Genomic DNA, 20,499 nt, shown 5'->3' with positions numbered 1-20,499 from the left:
TGAGAGATTTAGTTTATCTCTTTAGTTTATCTAGCCCTCAGAAAAGGATCCCAGAAGCACCCTTGTGGTTGCCAAAGTTTTCTCCAGTCTTCCCCAAATCACCCATTTCCCTCCACTGGCTCCATAGGGCTTGTGGACAACAACTGGAGCCTCTCTTTTAATACTTTTTCCTCATCTCTCACCCCAATGGCTCTTCTCCTTCTGTTTCACATTCCTTCCCTTACAATGTATTAAGACTGACTCAAACTATCAAAGAAATGGGTGTTTTATTGAGCCCTTATTCTTGGGCACTTCTACTCTACAAGACATGGTAGAAACAGATGACTCAGTCCCAGCACTCTGAAAGTTTATACTCCAATTAGAGGAGGTAAGGTGGATGACTATGAAAAGTTAGCATTTCTAAACATCCAGCCCCCACACCCCAAACAAGGCCAAGGAGCATCTTTCTGACCTGAAGTGGCTGTACCTAAGGAATGCCTCTGCCTTTCGTGGCCAGCTTGCACAAGTTTAAACCTGACTTGGCAACATCATCAAGGTAGAGCAAGGAATCCTGGTATTGGACTACATCAGGGTCCTGGGGATTATACCAACTCCCTAAGCCCATAATTTATAGGAGGGTTGCTATATCCATCAGTGGAGTGGATTCTCATGTGATAAAATCACACATCCTTGATATGTTGATAGAAAAAAATATTATGAAAATCATGTACACAAATGCTCTTAATGAAAATATGAAAAGAGAATAGACAGACTTTCATAAACAGGTTTTTTTTTTTTTTTTACAGTTGACCATATCCTCAAAATGCCGTAGTTGAATGTCTGTGTTGTTGTTGTTGTTCTGACTGTTGATCTGGTAGAGCAAATCAAATCCTCTGAGGAACCCTTGACGCACAAGTTAAGATTATATGAGCACCTATAATGTTGACAGTTAAGCCTTTTGCTTCTGAATTAAGACATGGCACAGAAAAAAAAACAATTCTGTGTTTCACCAATGTAGAATTGAAAAGAAAGAGACCATGCTCCAGTGGATGGTGAGTTCCTCTAGAAGTTCACGTTTCTGAATGACATGATGGCATCAACACTCAGACTCCCCACTGTGAGCCCTAGCTCCTGAAGGATATTACTCTAATGATACACCAAAGGGAAAAAAATGAAGAATATATTCTGTCCAGACTTGGGAAGAAAAATCTTGTGTTGTTGGATCGGCAGGTCCCACAGGTGGACAGTAAGCTACACCCAGGAATGACTAGAAAGAAGAGACTGAGCTTCTAGAACATAGCTAGAAAATTGCATCATTTCAACTTTAAGCAATAATTGGCCAGACTCCATGACATGTCTGTTTGCTCATAAATAGATACTCTTGGATCAAAGGGCTCCTTTTCTTTTTCTTTCTACATTCCCTTTAGTAAAAAGGGAAGTAAATCCTTCTTTTATATATGATCTTCACACTACTCTTTTCTTTCTTTTCCTGTTCTTATCTGGATCATTGTGCTTTGATTCCTCTAGGTCTTTTCCCCAGTTACCCTCACTCTGTATATTTGCTGCTCTATCACTGCCATCTTTCATTCTTCTTTTCCATCTGCTATCACAATTTTATCAACAGAAGACATGCTGTCTATTAGGCTTTGTTCCCTCTTCCCAAAGAGTTCTCTTCGTCTACTCAGCTCTAGGAGTCTCGGCATTCTTGACACATTCTCCATGCCTCTCTGAAGCTGTGGAGACTAAAGCCTACTAAAGATGGAGTTTTTGCTATCTAAGCTAAGAAAGCAGGAAAGCAACTGCCTTTGTTATGTCTTGTATGATAACTTAATTACAAATAGCCCACATGCACCATGAGGGCATGCATATTCAACCCAAGCAGTAGAATGCTAACTTCTGGAGAAACCATCCCTTTATAGTGAACACCCACTTTCCATCACATAGACTGAGGAATCGCTCCATATTCGGAAGCATAAAAGATGAAAAGCCATTGTGGGCTGCATGTTTCACAAAGGAAATAATGTTCCCCATCCCAGAGAATAAAAGGCTCTCCTTCCTGTCATGGAATTGAAATCCACTCCATTGCCTCATAACACAGGGAGGGTCACAAACCCAAGCTTTGTGAAAATTTCCATTCTAATTACACTGGGCTCTTAGCAATTATGATGTCACCAAAATCTATTAACCTATGTATGGACGGAATCATGTTTCTGCTGAATTTCGTTTACTCACATTATGTTGTTTTGCTAGGTTTGGGTACGTAGTCATCGATCCCAAAGCAACACTGCCTAAGGGAATGCTCTACATGCTACCATATTCTTTTTCTTCTAGTCAAATGCATGTATATATACACAGCAAGAAATATTATGTCTTGAAAGCAAAATAGTTCCACGATACCCAATTTTGTCATCACATTAAGAGCAATACAGAGGATGCAAGAGAAACATCACTCTGGATTCCCTACCACTGAAGTGACTTTTTGTATATCTGTGTGTTCCTGGGACCCATTCTTCACACCAACAGCGATAGCACAGAATAAGGGGGAAGCAAGCAGAAGCCCATGAAGAACAGATGTTGCTTAAAGCTAGCCTGATTTGCACATCCAGATTTTTCTAAGGGCTCTTTCTGCCAGCACATCTCAGCATTTACATTTATAAATTATTGGTGGCCAGAATGATTTATGATTGAGAAATTTCCTGAAAATGCAAGGTAAGGAACAGAGGAGCCAGTGACATCTGTCAGCACTTGGAGATGTCTTGTCCACTCTGCACGACTCTCTTTGTGACTTCAAACTAGTCCCAGTTAATTATCTGAAATTGGCCTCTTGAAAAAAGGATATATATCTTAGTTGCCCACTCCTTGGTACGTCCTTAGAGGCAAGAGAACCCCTACCTAACTCGTGTTGGTGGCAAATCCCAACTACACAAATCTACTTTGGAAATTTAAATAAAAAAGAAGGTGCTTCTAGTTCTGCCTCTCAACAGCCTCCCCTTCTCTGCAGGGCAGCAGAGAAGATAACCCCAAAATATTTGGAATGGAGCTTTTTTATGAGATTTTATTTTTCTTCTTGAAAAAATCAATCTCTTTGTTCCTCACACACATTTCCTGTCAATAAAATGAAAAATGATATAGATTTAGGAGGATAGTGGTCTCAGCATAGCATCTCTCATATTATTATTCCAGTATCATCTGTTACAAAGTAAGACCAATTCCCACATCTAATTACAAACGGGATTTCAGAGTCGTTAAACAAAATACATTTCCATTAGTGCTTTTGTTGGGGGTGGGGGGAAAGATAAAGATGAGGTTGTGTTGCCCCTCTGCCTGGTCAGCTTGGAAGATTTTGACTTCTGTAACCCGAGAGCACATGTCTGTAAAGGCTCAGTGCAGCAACTCACTCATGAATGCACCAGAGTCCAAATGGTTTTCCTTCAGCAGTTCACACTGCTGTTAAGTTGCAGTAGCATCACCTTCAGTCCTTCCAGTAAATATCACAGAAACCTGAAAAGTTCCCCGTGATTACTTTGAGAGGCCTGGAGATATTTTGCTTCCTTTCTACCAAAGCACGTTAGTTATCCTGATTCTTCAAACTAATTTTGTTCAGACAAAGCTTACATATAAAAATAGATTACTTGCAAGTGTCATTTCTAGGTAATTTGGAGCCAATGAGACAAAGTTCTATTTCTGCAATTAAAACGGGGTTCTGGCTCTCCAAATGTAAGGTGGGTAACAGACTAGATAAATCAAGCAAAGAAAGTCATTCAAAAAAAAAAGTCATTCGATAGGTCTACATCATGGAAATACAAACTTAGAGGGATGCATTTTCCTTCAACAAATGTATATATTTCTCATTAGCACTAATGCATCAGGAGAAGAAAATCCCCTGAACTACTACTGAATGACTCAAGGCCACAAGCTCTTCTACTTGATTGAAATACAACTTTTCACATCTCAAGTCCCTCTTGGGTGGACGGCCGAGCACCCCAAACCCCAAAGAGGACCTTGACGTGACACAAATGGAAGAAAAGCTATCTGATCAGCTCAAGTCTATGTGCCAAGATGATCGGCTGTTCTTTGGGGGCATTAAGGATGTCAGGTGCACCAAATTTATAATCTCAGTGCTTTCAGGTTTATAAAATGTCATCCACAAGTGACAACTCAGTGAGGTAGGTGGTGTAAGTGTTATCACCATCTGACAGATCTAAAATCCTAGGACTCAGAAATATGAAGCACCTTCTTCAGGACCACACAACTACACAGCAGCAGAAATGGAGCTTCAACTCAGGCCTCCAAATTCCAAGATCAACTCAATGCCAACAGGAGAATCTGTTTTATCCTCGATTTCCCAGTGGGCTACTTGCTCTCTACCTTAGGGAGGCTGAGGAGCCTTCTTTCATTAGTAACTGCTTTTGGGGAAACCAGAGAAGTAAAAGGCCAGAAGGAATGGGCTTGCAACCAACAATGATAAGTGCAAACACGAACACTTGCCATCTTAAACTGTGCCCTGTGAATTATCTCCTGGGTGGGAAACTGTACCCATCGACCCAGCAGGCTCTATATCTGTCCCAGCCTTTGGAACAGTCACTCTTGAAGGAGAAAAGAATGGAGCGTCACCACATTGCTGTTTTCTCTCTTCTCCACAGAAGGTCCACAAAGGGTCAGCCCGCCCTTCTACTGGCAGCGAGAGCAAAGGCACATAGAAATGTATGCCTTGAAGGGACTGGTCATCTGGTTCATCTCGTACAAAGGAAAAACCTGTGCTTTAGAAAGGTTAGGTTGGCTTGGGCCCAACTCATGGCTACATTGGCTTTAGAGTCAAGGGACCCTGATTCTCAGAGCCCTTTCCACTGCACCAAGAAGCTGAACTGGTTCTGAATTCCACTCCAAATGTTCCTACTAACACTCTCCCAAAAAGATTTCTAAGGTTTTCCTGACAGCACTGGTATACTGCAGGTGGACAGGCTTTAGTCAGTCCGAAAGTAATGTTATCTAATCAATGCCATTACTTCAGAAACTATAACATGAACAAGATATTGTTTTTCTCTATTAAAGACACACAACTGATAGAATGATCTGAACGGGAAAAAAGCAATCACTGAGACTTTTAATAAAGTCTCACTATTGTAGTGACCCTGAGAATGTTCTGGGTGACTGAGAGGCACGCACACCACGATCACTAATGACTGAGCTCCTTGAGGACTGGCTTTTTTGCTTGGATTTCTTTCCCCAGTACTCAGCATAGAGTCAAGTACATAGGAAACATTTTTTAAAAAATCATTCTTTCTCCTTCTCCCTTCCCTTCTCTTTTCCCTTTCCTCCCTCTCTCCTCTCTTCTGCACTCTCTTGCTCTGTCTCTTCTGTCTCTCCCCATTCCAGTTGCAGAAGATTAATCCTTCACTTCAACAACCATTTTTTGATCACCTACTATGGACCAGAAAATACAAAGACAAAAACTAAATAATCCTTGACTTCACAGTGCTTACATTCTACCATAACAGAACTACATGTTCACAAGTACGTATAGACAGACACAAAATACAACTCTATGGCAAATAAAGCATTAAGACCACGAGAGGGTTAGAGAGAGATGACCACGAAAAACTAAGACCATGAAAGTGACGATGAGAACAATGTTGTATGTAATCCTAGCATCCAAAACAACACACTGCCTTTGAATCTTCCCTAATACTTACTAGTCCTATGAAACTGGAGCATATGCTGAGCTTCAGGTTCCTTGTCTATGAAATGGGTATATATTAACACCAGTTAGCACTTACTGGCTACAGCCATTGTGGAGCCCCAAGAGGTCCCATGCTCCTTTTGTTATATACAATTGCAAGGGCTACATGAGTTCTTTTGATTTTTCCCTTCACTTTAAAAGAAATCGAGGAATCTGTGCAATGCTGCCAGTGCCCTAAATAGACCTTCCAGTCCTAGTGGAGTGAAAGGTAGAATTGACCGCAAGAGGGACTTGCCTGGACTTCAACCCTGTGACATGTGAAATCTCTCAGTCTCAGTCTCAGTCTCTTCATGCACCAAATGGGGCCAATAATATCACCTCCTTCAATGAGGTGTTCTAAGACTCCAAACAAGATATGAGAAGCAGCTGGCAAACCACAAGGGCTCTGTAGATGTCAGTTTTTACATTTATTCCACACAGTGGAAGATTATTTTGTTTTCAATCATCAGACATGTTTCTACCAAAGTTACCTCCTTATCTAAAAATTAAATTAGAAGCAGCAAGGTGGCACTGCAGGAGACAGAACACTAGACCTGGACAAGTTCAAATCTGACCTCAGATACTCACTACCTGTGTGACCCTGGACAAGTCACTTCACCCTGTTTGCCTCAGTATGCTCATCTGTAAAATCAGCTAGAGAAGGAAATAGCCAACCACTCCAGCACCTCTGACAGCAAAGTCATAGAGAATCAGACATGAGTGAAAAAGAGAAACATAGCCTAGAAAGAGAAGAAAATGGCATAAGAAGGACTCACCTACACATTATTACCATGATAAGATGGGCTAAAGATCCTGGCTAGCAATACCCAAGTGTCAAGTTCTAGGTTTCAATTTTGTACTTGTGACCCCCAAAAATTAACTCCTTTGGTCCTTAAGAACAAAATACGTCTTCCTCTTGGTGATAAGAACTGGGCTGGATGTTCTTTATAACAAGGAAGATTTTGCTGGGAATAAGTTAAGGAAAATCATCCCTGGAGTAAAAAGGAGAGAGGAACCTGCCACAAACTGACAGGGGCCTTCCCTGGACCTAGAAAATGTAGGCTTTGTCTTTAGGTTTCCCCAGCTCTTTTCATGCTGCCACTCCTCCCCCAAGCCCAGGCATATGTCACCATACCAGAAAAGGTTCCATTCTAAAAGGCAGCTCACCCCACACTTAGCAATCTAGTTTTTGGTCAATCATTCCCCTTTCTCATCTAAAGAGAAAGCAAAGTCTGATTTGCCAAGGAAAATGACTTTTGAAAATCACAAATAACTGCTTCTGTGAAACCTCTCCTAATTTACACAACGTTTGCTACTTCCTTGGATGGATCATTTCTAAATACGGCCATGAAAATCCTCATTTTCACATTCCATGGCATCACTCCCAGCTTAATTGTCTCTTCAATTTTGCCTTGATCAGTCATAAATTAGATAATAGTAGTGGAATAGTTAGACAATTAAATATTTATACATACTCACATGCGTTAAGAGAGGAGCAAAGGTAGGATTAGATAATGGAGCTGATAATGGAGAATCCTTAACTAGCCAACAAGAGACCAGACCTTATGATCTATGCATCTTTCAAGCTAAATGACCTCAGAAGGAATCCGATTTGTTGTGCCTCATTTTGCCCCTCTGTAAAATGGGAAGAGGAGTGGTAGCTTGCTTACCTTCTAGGAATTAGAAAAAGAAGCTGGAAAATTTTAAAAGGGGAAAAGGAAGGGAGGGGGGAGCATGGCATGCCATCTCCAACCTCTATGCCTTTCCACAAGTTGTCCAACATGCTGCCATAGACGCCTTCCTCCCCTGTATCTCCTGAAGTTCCTGGCTTCCCTAAAGGCTCAGTTCCTGTATCACCTCCCAAGAGAGCCTTTACTTAGCCCCCTGGATTGTTGACACTCTCTTCTTTCGTGAATTGTCACACAAACGTATGTTGCATAAATGGTACAGTATCCCAGGGTAGAATGGAAGCATCTTGAGACTGGGTCCAGTTCAAGGAGGGGGAAGTGAGTTATACAATGCTTTCCCTCACCAAGACCTATCCCAATTACTTGGTACATGGTTAGACTCAGTGGATTGGGTTAAATAGGAATTAACTAAATTTTCAAGCATGTCTGTAAGTTGACATTATGATATGACTGGTGATTTGGGTTGGCTTTTTAAATTTTCCTAAGGAAATATCTTGTGCATGACGAAAAAGAGGGCCTGTTTTAAGGACTACCCCAAAGAGAGTCCTGTGAGCCCCAGGTGGCATTCACAAAGATGAAAAAAACCATCTGTTCTTTGAGCTTGTCATCTTTACTCTTACAATAAAATAACAGCCTAGGCATTCAGCTTTTTGAGAATAAAAGACCTACCTCTTTTGACTTTCGAAGCACTTGAAAATTTAAAAGGGAAAAACTCGAAAATGCTGACCGGGTAATAGCTGGGTGTTCACGGTGGGTGTAGAACAGGAAAGGTTACAATATGGATCTGTGCCTACGCGTTTCTTTTCAACGCAAGCAGCATCCTCCTGCTTCTGCTAACTCGGCAATCATACAGCTGACAGATTCCTGGGTTTTCTAAATAATGCATGGGCTTTTCTTTGAACATGTCAGTGCAAAAGTATCAATTCTGCCCCTGTGTCGTTGGTGACGCTGATTTGCCTTGACAGCATTCCATTAAACCAATGAGTTTTTCCCCTCCTGATGGTTCCTTAAATATTCCTCCGAGTGATGTATTTGTGGTTTTTAAAACAGATTGTGAAGGATGTTTGCATTTATGAGAAAAAGGCCTGGCAGGTACTGGGAGAGGAAAGGGGGTGTGGCACAAGAAGCATGGCACCAGCCACCCCCAAAGTCCCGGGTTGGATACCAGGGATCATTCCATCTCCAGGGTGCCCCAGATGCCAAATGCCGATCCAGTTTGACCACGATCCAGCTACTTATCTGAAAATGGAACAACAAAATCCATGTGTAACCTGCATTTGTATATCTCGAGGAAACAGTTAAAACAGTCAGTTTTTCTCTAGAGAAAGCGGATGCAAATTTATCCAATCCATTTGGCAATGTCAAACAGTTTCAGGGAAAAGGTAGCGTCCCCTGGCCCAAGTAGATCACCCCAATGTCACTGTGTTTATATCACGTCAGTTCAGTTAGCATCCTCCAAGCCCAAAGGGTTGAGGGAAATGTCAATGATTCTTAAATTTCACAGTACATTTTCATGGTTTTCATAGCATCTGTTTTCCCCATAACAAGGTAGACCTTGAATATGTGAACCAGGAGGCAAAAGAATTTCCCCCTCCTATTTAAGAATTACTCACATGTAAAAGTCTGGTAGGAGGCACTGAACTTAGTTCCTACTGCCCTCTCAGACAGGTTTTAGGCTTACCTAATGAGAACCTACAATAGGCAAACTAGCTACCAATCCTTACATAGGGGCTTGCAATCGGAACTAATTCCTATACAGTAAAAGCAATCTGGCCCCAGGATCAGGCAAGTACTGGGCTTAGACGTGGGTGACAGCAGGCAGCATCTTTATTCAAATTGAATAAAATCATGGGGGTTAGTACCTCCTCTCATCAAATCCAGAAAGTTACTAAAGGGGATTAGAGTTTAAATACCTCCTGCAGAAGGCAGGATTTAAGTTGAATTTGGAAGGAAGCTAAGTAGAAGTAAGGTGGGAGAGCATTCTAGGCATGGAGGCACAAGGATGGGGATAGAGCATGGTGGCCAATGAACAGCAGGGCAGCTGGACCACAGAAGGCAATGAGGTGAGTTGAGAAAGACGAGACTGGAAAGTCAGGAAGGGGACAGGTTGTGGAAGGCTTTGCTACATGCCAGGGAACTGGACATTGAATCTTGAAACTAATGAGGAACCATGGGAATTTACTTACGCCACATGTGGTAGGGGGTGGAGTGGGGTGGGATGGGATGGGAAGAACAAAATCAAAACTGTACACAGTAAAGAGAGTACAAGTCACAAAATTCACCAGACTCTGACATCCAGTGGAGGCCAACTTCTACAGCAGACACCTTTATCTTGGACAGAGACTGCAGAGAACAAGTGAATAGATATGGGAGGTAGGCTTGAATTAAGGAAACTATGCTATGCAAAACTGGCTAATTAATGTGCAAATCACACAAAACACAAATTGCTGTTTCCTACCTGGATGAAGATCCCACAAAAAGAAGCCTGGGAGAGAGCAGTTTCATGAGCCTGCTAAGGAAGAGAGTATTCAGGAGAACATAATGGGCAGTGTTAAAGGCAGAGAATAAGGCATGAGAAAAAGACATTAGATTAGTAATGAAAAACCATTTCTGACTTTAGACAGGGAAGTTTCAATGAAATGATGAAGTCAGACATAAGAATATGGAGGAGTTGGAAGTGAATGAGAAGAAAAGAAGTGGAGGTAACTCCACTTATCTATCCATAAATAACTTTCTCAAGGGCTTTAGCAGAGAAGGGGAAAAGGAATACAGGATGACAGCTAATGGGGATTGTTTGGGCTAATGAGAGTTCTTTAAGATGGGGAAGGCAACAGGAAAGGAGCCCTTAGAGAGGGAAAACCTGAAGATTAGAGAAAAGGTAAGGATGGTAGGAGGTGCAATCTTGTGAAGAAGGAAGATGATAGGAGCTATAGTACCTTGAGTGGGGTTTGCCTTGGCCAAAAGGGAGCTAGCACTTGATGCAAGACAGAGGAAAGGGAGAACATATCTGAATGGGATGAAATGGGGAGAAAAGAAAGAGGAGTTTTTGAAAAATGGCCTCGGCTTTTCTGTGAAGTATGAAGTAAAGTTCTCAGCTGAGGTTTTTGGGGCAAGGGATGTCAAGAGAGGCTTAAGAAGAGACACAAAGGTTTGGAATAATGCCTTGGTAAATGACATAGCAAACCGATGCGCAACCAGCTTCTTAAACTGTGTTCACAACTCCATATGGTGTTTGATAAGTGAATGTAGGAATTGAAAAATTATGATTTATTATCAGTAAATATTTGACTTGCGTATCTATCTTGTATTTGTATATACTGGACTCACATCAAAATTTCATGGGCAGAGACAAGTTACGAGTGGAAAAGGTTTAAGAATCCCTGGATTTAAAAAAAAAAATAAAAGAATTGCCTTGCTGCAGTGAGAGCCCACTTGAGATAATTTGTACTGCACCCAGTCAACACGATTTCATGATTCTCTTTAGCTCTGTTCAAAAGCATATGCAAAGGAGCAAAGGTGGCAGAGGGTGGTATTAATGCTGGATGACAGTTTGGTAAGGCAATATTAGCAAAAGACCAGCAGGCAAAGCATTTAAGTATACAGTTGAACTCATTCACCAAGTTGCTGAGACAGGGAAAGGAGGAGTATTTAGCCAGTCAGTGCAGAACTAAAGAATAGAAGGACAACTCATGATGGGAACCAAGAACAGGATTGGGATAATAAGACAGAGGAAAAGATGTAATGATAAAAGATTGTGACCAGATAAAGAAATATAAGATTATGAACATGAAGTGGAACATTTGTAGTAACATCAACAGTGTGGCCATCAAGGCATAATGTCAGAGTATGTCACGGGAATGATGTAGACAGAAGTGCAAAAAGAGGGTAAATGAAGGAGAATCATCATATTTGGTGAACTTCCATAGTAAAGGGATAAAAGTTAGGGTGGAGATAAAAGCAGTGAGTTTGGCACTGAATGCATCCTGATAAGGCTAATGTCCTGGAAGTCATAGATTAAGCGATAAAGTTGGATTTAATAAATCTCATTCACTGGAGGAGAAGGTACTGAGGAGTGGTGGCAGAGTCTGAAAATAGCAATGAAGATCAATGCCCAGTGAGATTTGGGGCACAGAGAAAGAGGAAATGTGAGTGAGAGAAAGAACAGAGAGTAAAAGAATTGCTAAAAATTCAGTCTCATCAAGAAAAGTTGGATCTCAGTGTCAGAAAATAGAAAGAGGGAGAAAATGAAAGGGTTTTAAGTTGAAAGGAATTTAATTATAGAGCATATAGTGTACAAAACAAAGTGGAAGGAAAGGGAAAATCCAGGGTGGGTCAAGCGCCTCAGCCTGGTATTTCTCATTTTACTCCTCTCCAGGTAGTTTGTATTTTTGCCCAATGGAAACATATGGTAAACTGGACCTAGCAAAGTCAAGTCCATGTCATCACTCTGAGCCTGGGGGAGTAGGGGGGGAGTTACCCCCTCGTGACTGGAGGGCATTCCTGCCCCTTCTGCAGTTCTCCAAATCTTAATCTGGTAGACTCAGGGACAGTAAAACCAGATCCCAGCCATTTAGGAACCTCCACCCCTTTCTCAAATTACCTTGTGATTCCTAATCTGTATACCGGTGGTAGCTTTAAACACAAAAATGCTTGCAGACATGCAAACCCTCTCCCCTTTCTTTAGAACCTAAACTCCAATAGGGCAGGGACTCTCAGCTCCATATTCTCAGGGCCTGTCCCAGTGTACATCCTAACAATGTAATCCACATATGCTGAAATGAAACCACCAATACACTAAATAGTGAGATATACACATATATTTATATATAATACAAATGTACACTTTTCATCATCTTTTTTCACTGTCTTTTAAAATGATTAAGCCATTGAATTGAGCATATGAGAGAAACCCTTTATTCAAATGCAAATAATATTTCAAAAAATAATCAAGTTGAACTTGTAAATAAACAAAAGAGAAATTAAATAAAAAATGACCATGTCTGCAGTCCTCCTCCCACATACATACACCCATCTTACAAGGAATTAGCATAGTTGGTCACTAAATTCACTGGATGGGAATTTCCTGCCTGCTGCTGTGTAGCTGAGCAGCCATCTTGAGCGCACCCTCTTCTGCACACTGTTCACCACCTGCTTCCTCCATAATCCTCTTTCTTGCCTCAGCTGCTCAGTCTATTCCCTGTAGCTCTCCTTTGGTTCCTCTGGTCCTTCCCACCCCTTAGTTGTATGTGATTTGTAACACTTTGGGATTGTATCCTCACTCCACTGGGAAGTACAAAACACAAACTGACATTTACATGGTGGCTTAAAATCTTCGGATCTCAGTTTAGCCGGATAAAAGTCCTGGTTTATAGGTACAGATGGAGCTGGGTATGCCCATCTCACTGAAGTGCTAACTGAGCCTCAAAGTTACTACCTGGTCTGAGGTCACAAATCACTCAGCTAGTCAAAGGCAGCACTGGAACCTAGGTCTTTACAACTCCAGATTCAATCTTTACTCCATGAGGCCGCATCTCATCTACTCATCTCATTTTGATAATAACCTATATTGGAAAAATGCCCAAACTGATAGTTCTAGTGACTACTTATTATCAGCTTTTCTCCAAACCATTGTTTCATGCTTTCTGTGGCTATTTCCATTATATGGTCAACTAAACTGAGCCTCTTCAAAGTGTAAGTCATTAATTTTGTTTTCTGACCACCTCTCCCCTCCCATTTTCTTCTGTCATCACTTGTATAGTTTGCAATTTCACTTAAAGAACTCATCCTCAACTTTCACTTTTTCCTTTCCCATATTCACACTTTCTCCCCAGGACCTCTCCAATTATGTCCCTGTCCTGTTTCCTAGATAAACCATTTCTTCTCCCATCCCAGAATGATCACTGCCATCCACTTCAAAAGTAGACTCCATGATCCTCCTTGCCAGACTATGTCACATGGCTCTGGGCCCCTTCTGTCTTCAGCCACCATGCTCAGTTTTGTCTCTCTCCCAAATAATGAGGCTTTGAAATGCTGAACTCTACTTTGTTGCTGATGTTATCAAAGTTGAGAGTCCTGAATCACACCAATTGCCCACTATTCCAGCAGCCCTTTGACCTGCAGGTTAGCAGCGTAACACACCCCAGAGCTGCTCATGTCCCCTCCTTCCCTGCCAGGTTTGCATAAAGAGCCACAGCAGCGATTGCTTCCTCCAACATCCCACTGTGGCCAGTACCCTAGGGTTACAAGCACCGTGACACTTTATGGAAAATTGAAAATTAGTATAGCATCATTAGTTTTTTATAAGGGCTTTTTATGGCCTAATTTTGTTAACATGGTATCCTGACACATGGTCCACTCGAGAAATTCCCTGAGGTTGATGTCGCCCCTCCTCACATCTCAGAAGTGCTAATGCCACTTTGTTGAAGACCTGGGAAATCATACTGCTGCTGTCAGATAGAAAGTAAAGCAATTCACCACAAAAGAAAATCTATTTTTCCCTTCAGTAGGCTGACTTAGCCTCACTTGGCCTTGGTGGTAATTATGAAAAACACCTCTTCCAAATCTGAAAAAGACATAAATTGTCAATGTTCCACACCACATATGGTATGGAATATCCTTTTTTAATAACCTTTCTTTAATGCTTCAGTTGAACCGATCCCCCCCGAGCACATTCATGATAACATGTTCTACTTTACATGTGGGGATCAAATGCTTAATTGGATGAAAAACTACCCATCTCAAGATCTATCTTTGAGAAAGAATCTAGGCACAGATATGGATTGGTGGGGTTTTTATTATTTTAAAATGCACTTCCCCTTTTCTTTAAAGGATAACTGTAAGAGATATTTAAAGTCAATATGCTCTATATGTGTGATATGTCAAGCTTAGAGATCTGGCACAGTAATAAGCTAATTACTATTGATTCTGTCAACTTCCAATGATTCTCGAAATGAACAGTTTTTGAAAAATGATGAAAAACACTCAAAATTAGCATTTGCAGAATCCCTTGATAAAGTCTTCTAATGAAGAAAACAACCATGACAAATTATTTACCCTAATTTTCTCCAAGATCTAGGAAAAGGAATGACATAGTGTGTTTTTGTGTCATCCTGAAGGATAACCGTTACAGTTGCCTTTGACAGGAGGACGCTTTTCACCTTTTGTTTCCTTTTATGTGGCTAACACTCAGAGCCAAGAAAACACCTGGAAGAGAAGAGCATGCTGGGTAAAGCCCAGCATGGTTTTGTAAAGACCAAGTCTTGTCAGACTAATCTCATCTCCTTCTGTGACAGAACGACAGTCTGGGAGACAGGGGAAGGTACAGATGCAATTTGTTTGGAGTTTATCTCGGTTTTAGGGTTTAGCCCGAACAATCAGCTTTTCAATAAGACGTGAAATTGGCATAGGATGTACACCTGGTGAGTGCTCCAAGACGGCATGACAGACATCCAGGAATTGTCTGTCACAGACAGAGGTACTATGGTAGAAACTACAAAAACCAGCATCTCCTCTAGGTCACATGCCAGACTCTGAGTTCATATTTGCATTGGTGACAGAGGCAGGAAAATATACAACAGAATCATCAAATACACAGAGATGACTAAGCTAGGGGTGACTGGCAGTTTGGATCATAGATTGAGCATTTAAAATGACCTTAAAATTGTAGACATGAGTTAAAAATAAGGAAGGAGAGAATTCAAAAAAGTCAAAAGCTTTTTCTTAAAACCTTTTAACCAAATCCCACAAACACAAAATAGGAAATGGTAGACTCTCTAGCAAGCTAAATATATAAATTTTATGAAGTTTTAAAATGCTTAACATCCATTATATCATTTGAGTCTTTCAACAATCCTGTGAGGTTGCTATTAATACCTCCATTTTACAGGTGAGGAAAGTAAGGTTCAGAGAAGTTCAATGAAATTCCCACGGTCAAAAAATTAGTAAACACAAAAGAGAGGATGTGAATTTGAGTATTCCTTACTCGAAGTTTAACACTCTTTCCACTATGCTATGCTTCCTTTGCCATCTATCAGGAAAAGATAAAAAACTCTAGGGTGCTAAAGTGGCTTGCAGGTAAACCAGGAGTCACCAATGGGGAGCAACTGTGAGTATGAAATTAAAATGTTCAAAAAGATAGAGCGTGTAGGACCCAAGAGTGGCTTCCAAAAGAGTTAAGCCATTCAGAGAGCAATGAGAGGGAGAGCTCACAGGAAATTTACATGGCTGATTAAGCAGCAACACTTGCACCAAATGAGCATGAGAAACAGAAAGATTAAGATTAAAGAAAAGAATGTTTGAACATAAACTGTACTTGGGGGTATGTGAACCCGGAGCAGAATGAAAAATTGTTCTCAGTGCCACTGAAAATAGACTAAGGCCACCTTCCCCAACAAGAGAAGTTGTTTAGGTTAGATATTGAAGAATTTCCAAATAGACAAAATGGTTTCTGATGTGGGAAAGATTCCAATCTTTGATTCCCAACCCCCCTAGCTAATGTAAATTACCCTTTGACTCACAAATCCTGGTCCCTTTGAATTCCAATAGAAGATCAGGACCTGTCCCAACCCCACCTGGATCTGAGCCAACTTTGGGGCTACACCCCAAAGCCCCTCAAGCTAAGTCTCCGACTTAAAAGGGCCACGCTGGGAACCCCTCTTAGCAGAGATTCCAAACATGGCAGCCATGTGAGGACTCTCTGTCCACTGGACCCTCTGTCCAGTGCCCTTCTTATCTCTACCTTCACCTATCTCCTACTTCTAAACTCAGTAATAAAACTTTTTTATTAATCTAGCTCTCTGGGCCAATAAATGCTTTTATTGGGAATTCCGCACCGCTACTAGACCTCATATACCGCCACATCCTTGCGCCGAATCCAAGGGGGTTGCAGGGGAACTCTGTTTGACTCCCTGTACCCCAAACCTGCCACTAGACCTTAACTAAACCCTAATTTCATTTAGGTACCCCAAATCTAGACCTCATTTATCTACACCTCAACAGTTTCTTCTTGGAATGGGTTAGGAGTCTTTAAAAAAAATAGGTTCCCATTGATGATGCATGTTTCTATTGGATAGAGTGGGAGAAGGAACAGCAATATATAGCCTAAAGAATCCAGTGTCCTATGAAATCAAGCTTAAAAATCAAATGCTCAGTGCAGGTGCACACCCACCTATCCCCTATCCTGACAAGACATTTTCTGATTTCCTAGACAGAAGTCTTACAATTTCTTGCAAAGATGATAAATGATATAGAGACCATTTGGGTTCTGAAATTTGAGCTTCTTAAATTCATTGAATCTCAAACTACACACACACACACACACACACACACACACACACACACACTGCCCACTTTTCACCCTTACCAAACATGACTTTCAATATGCTAAGGGTGCACAAGCCCAGGCCAAGAATGTCAGTAATTTATGCAGTTATCACCTCAAACCTGCTTGAGTAAGACACCAGGTACAATGCCTTCTGAACTAAGCAATGTTGTTTAAAACAAAACAAAACATCATCTCTTTGTATGAGGCAAAAGGCAATCTTCCCAGACTTTGTTACAGTGTTTAAAAAAAAAAATAAAGCCTGCTGCCGTGGAACTATATTTCTGATTTGACAGCTACAATTATAATCATTCAGGCATCTATTTCCCACAAACTCTCCACAGCCATAACCTTTAGTGATTAATTATAAAGCTCCAGGAGCAATAGTACACAGACTAATTTCCTAAAACAATAAAAGACAGAATTTCTCATTTGGAGTTCAATGAAACACGAACAGGTTGTTATTCATGCTGAAATCTCAATGCAGAGTCATGTTGCAGCCATTAGAGACGCTATTAAACACAACCTCCAATCAAAGAAACTAGAGGAGAAAATGCTAGCCTACCTTGCGAATCTTCTCTCCTTGTCATCTTGTCTTTTCCCTCTGAACATTATGAATTCAATTGCTTTTTCAGGACACTCTCACACCCCTACTCCTTCAGTCATTATAAAATATAAGATTAGAACAAACAGCCAAAGCAAACAGAAGCTTTCCCATAAAGCAAATTGTCAGCAAGTTTACCCTGACGTGGTGGCCACCTACCGATGGCCCTTGTCTAACCTGCGTGCAGGTGTCTCAATGTCACATAGATTATCTTCTTTGTCATGACAGCAGCTTCATTCAGTACATGGGTTGGCAAATTTCCTCAAGCTATGGCTTATTTGAAATAAGTGAATCAAGAGAGAGAAGCTTATCTCAGAATTAGAGAACATTTAAACAGTTTGCTTACATATTTGGTCAAAGCTAAATGCCAAATGGCAAGATTCAGGTGTTCAACAGAGGAATTGCCATATGACTGGAAAATATGGTGGAAGGAGTAAATGGATATGGGTGTAGGTGTCTGTGTTGCATGGTCCTGGGTAACAAGAGGGGATGGGATGAGGTAGTTACCTGGGATAAAAGGTTGTTACAAGGACTTGGCAGAAAGAGAAAAAATAAATACCATGTTATTTTTAAGTGACAGGCTATTTACACATCTTGATATTCACAGATCAATGTGTGTTAGTTGAGTTTTTTTTAAAAATGATCCTATTTCTCCCTCATATTTAACCAGAAATAAAAACAAGGAAGCTAAACAGCAATCCTTCACCAATGTGGCTCTACTGCAGGAAAAGTCAAATAGTCTCTGTCTCTTTCTCTCATAAAATGTCCACCTGACCACAATAAATTGGGTGAAGTGGATATATACATCACTTGTCAATTCTAACATACATATATACATACACACACACACACACACATCCTGTTAATGCAACTTGGTTTAAGATTTGTAACTTAAATAGATGACCATTTTATTTAAGCTGATGAGTCAGTCATTTTGTATCAACATTTTGACAGGCAACCTTTGGTTTGGAGCTTTTTTGTGTTTTGTGTTTGGGGGGTTTTTTGGAAGGAAAAAGGAGGGAAAGAACCCCAAAACAAGCTTAAGGATTCATTCCACAAACCAACTTCATGATTCCATTTTAGGGTGAGCTCAGAATGGGACTCTTAGAGATGAAGTTTAGACTTGCCACTCCCCAAGTCTTGTAGAGATCATCTGCCCTTTGCTTGAAAGGTCCCGGCTCCCAACTTAGCCCAAACTTTTGGTCACACGACCATACTTCAAGGCATGGCTCAAATGCTGCCTTCTCTCTGCTATATATCTTTCCCTGAGAACCCTAGCTCTGGATATCCTTCTTTGCTTCTATCCACTGCATTCCCATCCCAGTAGAACACTGAGCACCCATTTCATTGTCTTGAAGATATTTTCCATCATTACAACATATACATAAGGACAGGCATGTGGCCCTTACATCTTCGAATCTCACAAGGTATCTAACAAACAGTTCAGGTTGAAACAGCACTCCACAATTTACAATGTTTTCCTCACAACAACCCTGTGAGGTAGGTTAAGGAGGTCAAATAGGAATGTCTTTACTGGATGGTCAAGGAAGTAGATGGCTACTACACCTGATGGTGCTTGGATATATGGCAAGATCTCAGTGAGTATATTAAACAGCTACACCATGAACAAAATAATACCCCCCGTTAAGCACAATACAGGAATTAGGGCAGGCCACTCTATTCCAGGAGGCCTAATTGGCAACCACTAGGTTTTCTGGAGCCAAGAGTTTGCTCCCTATGACAAATCCTAAAATTAGCCCTCTCTAAACCCTAAGGAAGTATCTCTTTAGTGTTCAGCCATGATGATTAGCACTTATTAAGCATTCAATAACGAGGTGATTGATTGCTGTCTTGGATTGGGAACTGAATTTTAAGGACCCAGCAGTTCAAAAGTCTACTAGAAGTATTCCCTGTGTACTAGAGGAAAAACAGTATGGTGTTTAAGTCCAAAGGAATCCCAGAATACCATATCCCTGTAAAGCAAAGGAAGCATCTATGCAATAATCATCTTTCCTTCCTTCCAAACATATTTTCTGCTACTTCAGCAAGATAGTCATCATAATACGCAACCTAAAATTGTGGCAATCATGTCTCGGAACTCCCTGATGTTGGTGGAAGAAGAGAGACCAGGGAGCTATGAAAGAGGCCAATAGGTAGCAAGCTTAAGTTCATCAGAGCTAATTCTGTGGGACCAAGTATGGCTGAGACTCCCAATGATTGGACTGTGTACAAATAAACTTGGCACTTCATCACTATCCCCTAGGATATCCTTAAAGAACTATTCTTCTTTTGGATTTTCTGTGGGATTCCTCGGTTTCTTTTGAGTACCTAATAGGCATTCAGGCTACAATAATGCCCTAAATCTTTTTTAATGTGATCTACTCTCACAATCTCTATCTACTTTTTTGCTCTTCTTATCATTCATTAAGGTAGATAAAAGGTGGCTGCCACTGAGACCAAAGAAGATAGGCTCTGTCACTGATCTCTCTTAGTAGTGGCCAATGCTGATACTGAGAGCATGCATAAGAAGATGGCAAAAGGGCATGAGACTTATTCAGACTTTTCAGATCATTTCAATGAGAAAAACAATTATCCTTGATTCAAGTACCATAGTAATCTACCTTCAGTGGTGACAGAGCTAACAACCTAATATTTTTAAATAATCATTTTCAGGAAAAGGAGGGTCTCCATTAGAGCAGACTTTGAAAGGTAGAGGCTAAGATTAAATACCTACTTGATGTTAAGTCTGCTTTCTTTAATGACATTAATTCAACTCTAAGCACCCTCATGCCAAGGACAGTAGCAGTCTTAACAGAACTGGTACAGTACTTAGGTCCACACTCCACACAAGGAAAAACAATAATAAATCCATTTATGGGTATCGATGATGCTTGCTTTTCTTCAGTGTGGCTGAAAAAGGAAACGATGAGTGATGGGATTCAAAAATAGCCTCAAAATAAGTATCTGTATTTCAAATGATTTAGATCATTTTGTTAATGTTAAAGAAGACCTGATATTAGTTTAAGGTAATTCTGCAGAAAGAGTGTTTCTGATACAGAAGTCAAAATGAGAGAATGAAAGGAATTCTCCACATTTCTTTTGGCAATAACAAAAAATATCCTCCGATAGAATGCCAGATTCTAGGAAGTCTTCCTGGGCAATGGAAATTAGTTTGGGAACATCTGAAGAT

At 40.7% G+C, this 20,499-nt stretch overlaps 1 protein-coding gene across 4 annotated transcripts in view; it reads right to left on the bottom strand.

The window, feature by feature from the left end:
* Positions 1-20,499, bottom strand: part of DACH2 (dachshund family transcription factor 2) — a 426,169-nt gene that overhangs the window by 107,204 nt on the left and 298,466 nt on the right. The window lies entirely within an intron of this gene.

This window comes from Sarcophilus harrisii, chromosome X (assembly GCF_902635505.1).
Source record: "Sarcophilus harrisii chromosome X, mSarHar1.11, whole genome shotgun sequence".
In the NCBI taxonomy this organism is placed as follows: domain Eukaryota; kingdom Metazoa; phylum Chordata; class Mammalia; order Dasyuromorphia; family Dasyuridae; genus Sarcophilus; species Sarcophilus harrisii.
This window is presented reverse-complemented; position numbering and strand designations above follow the sequence as displayed.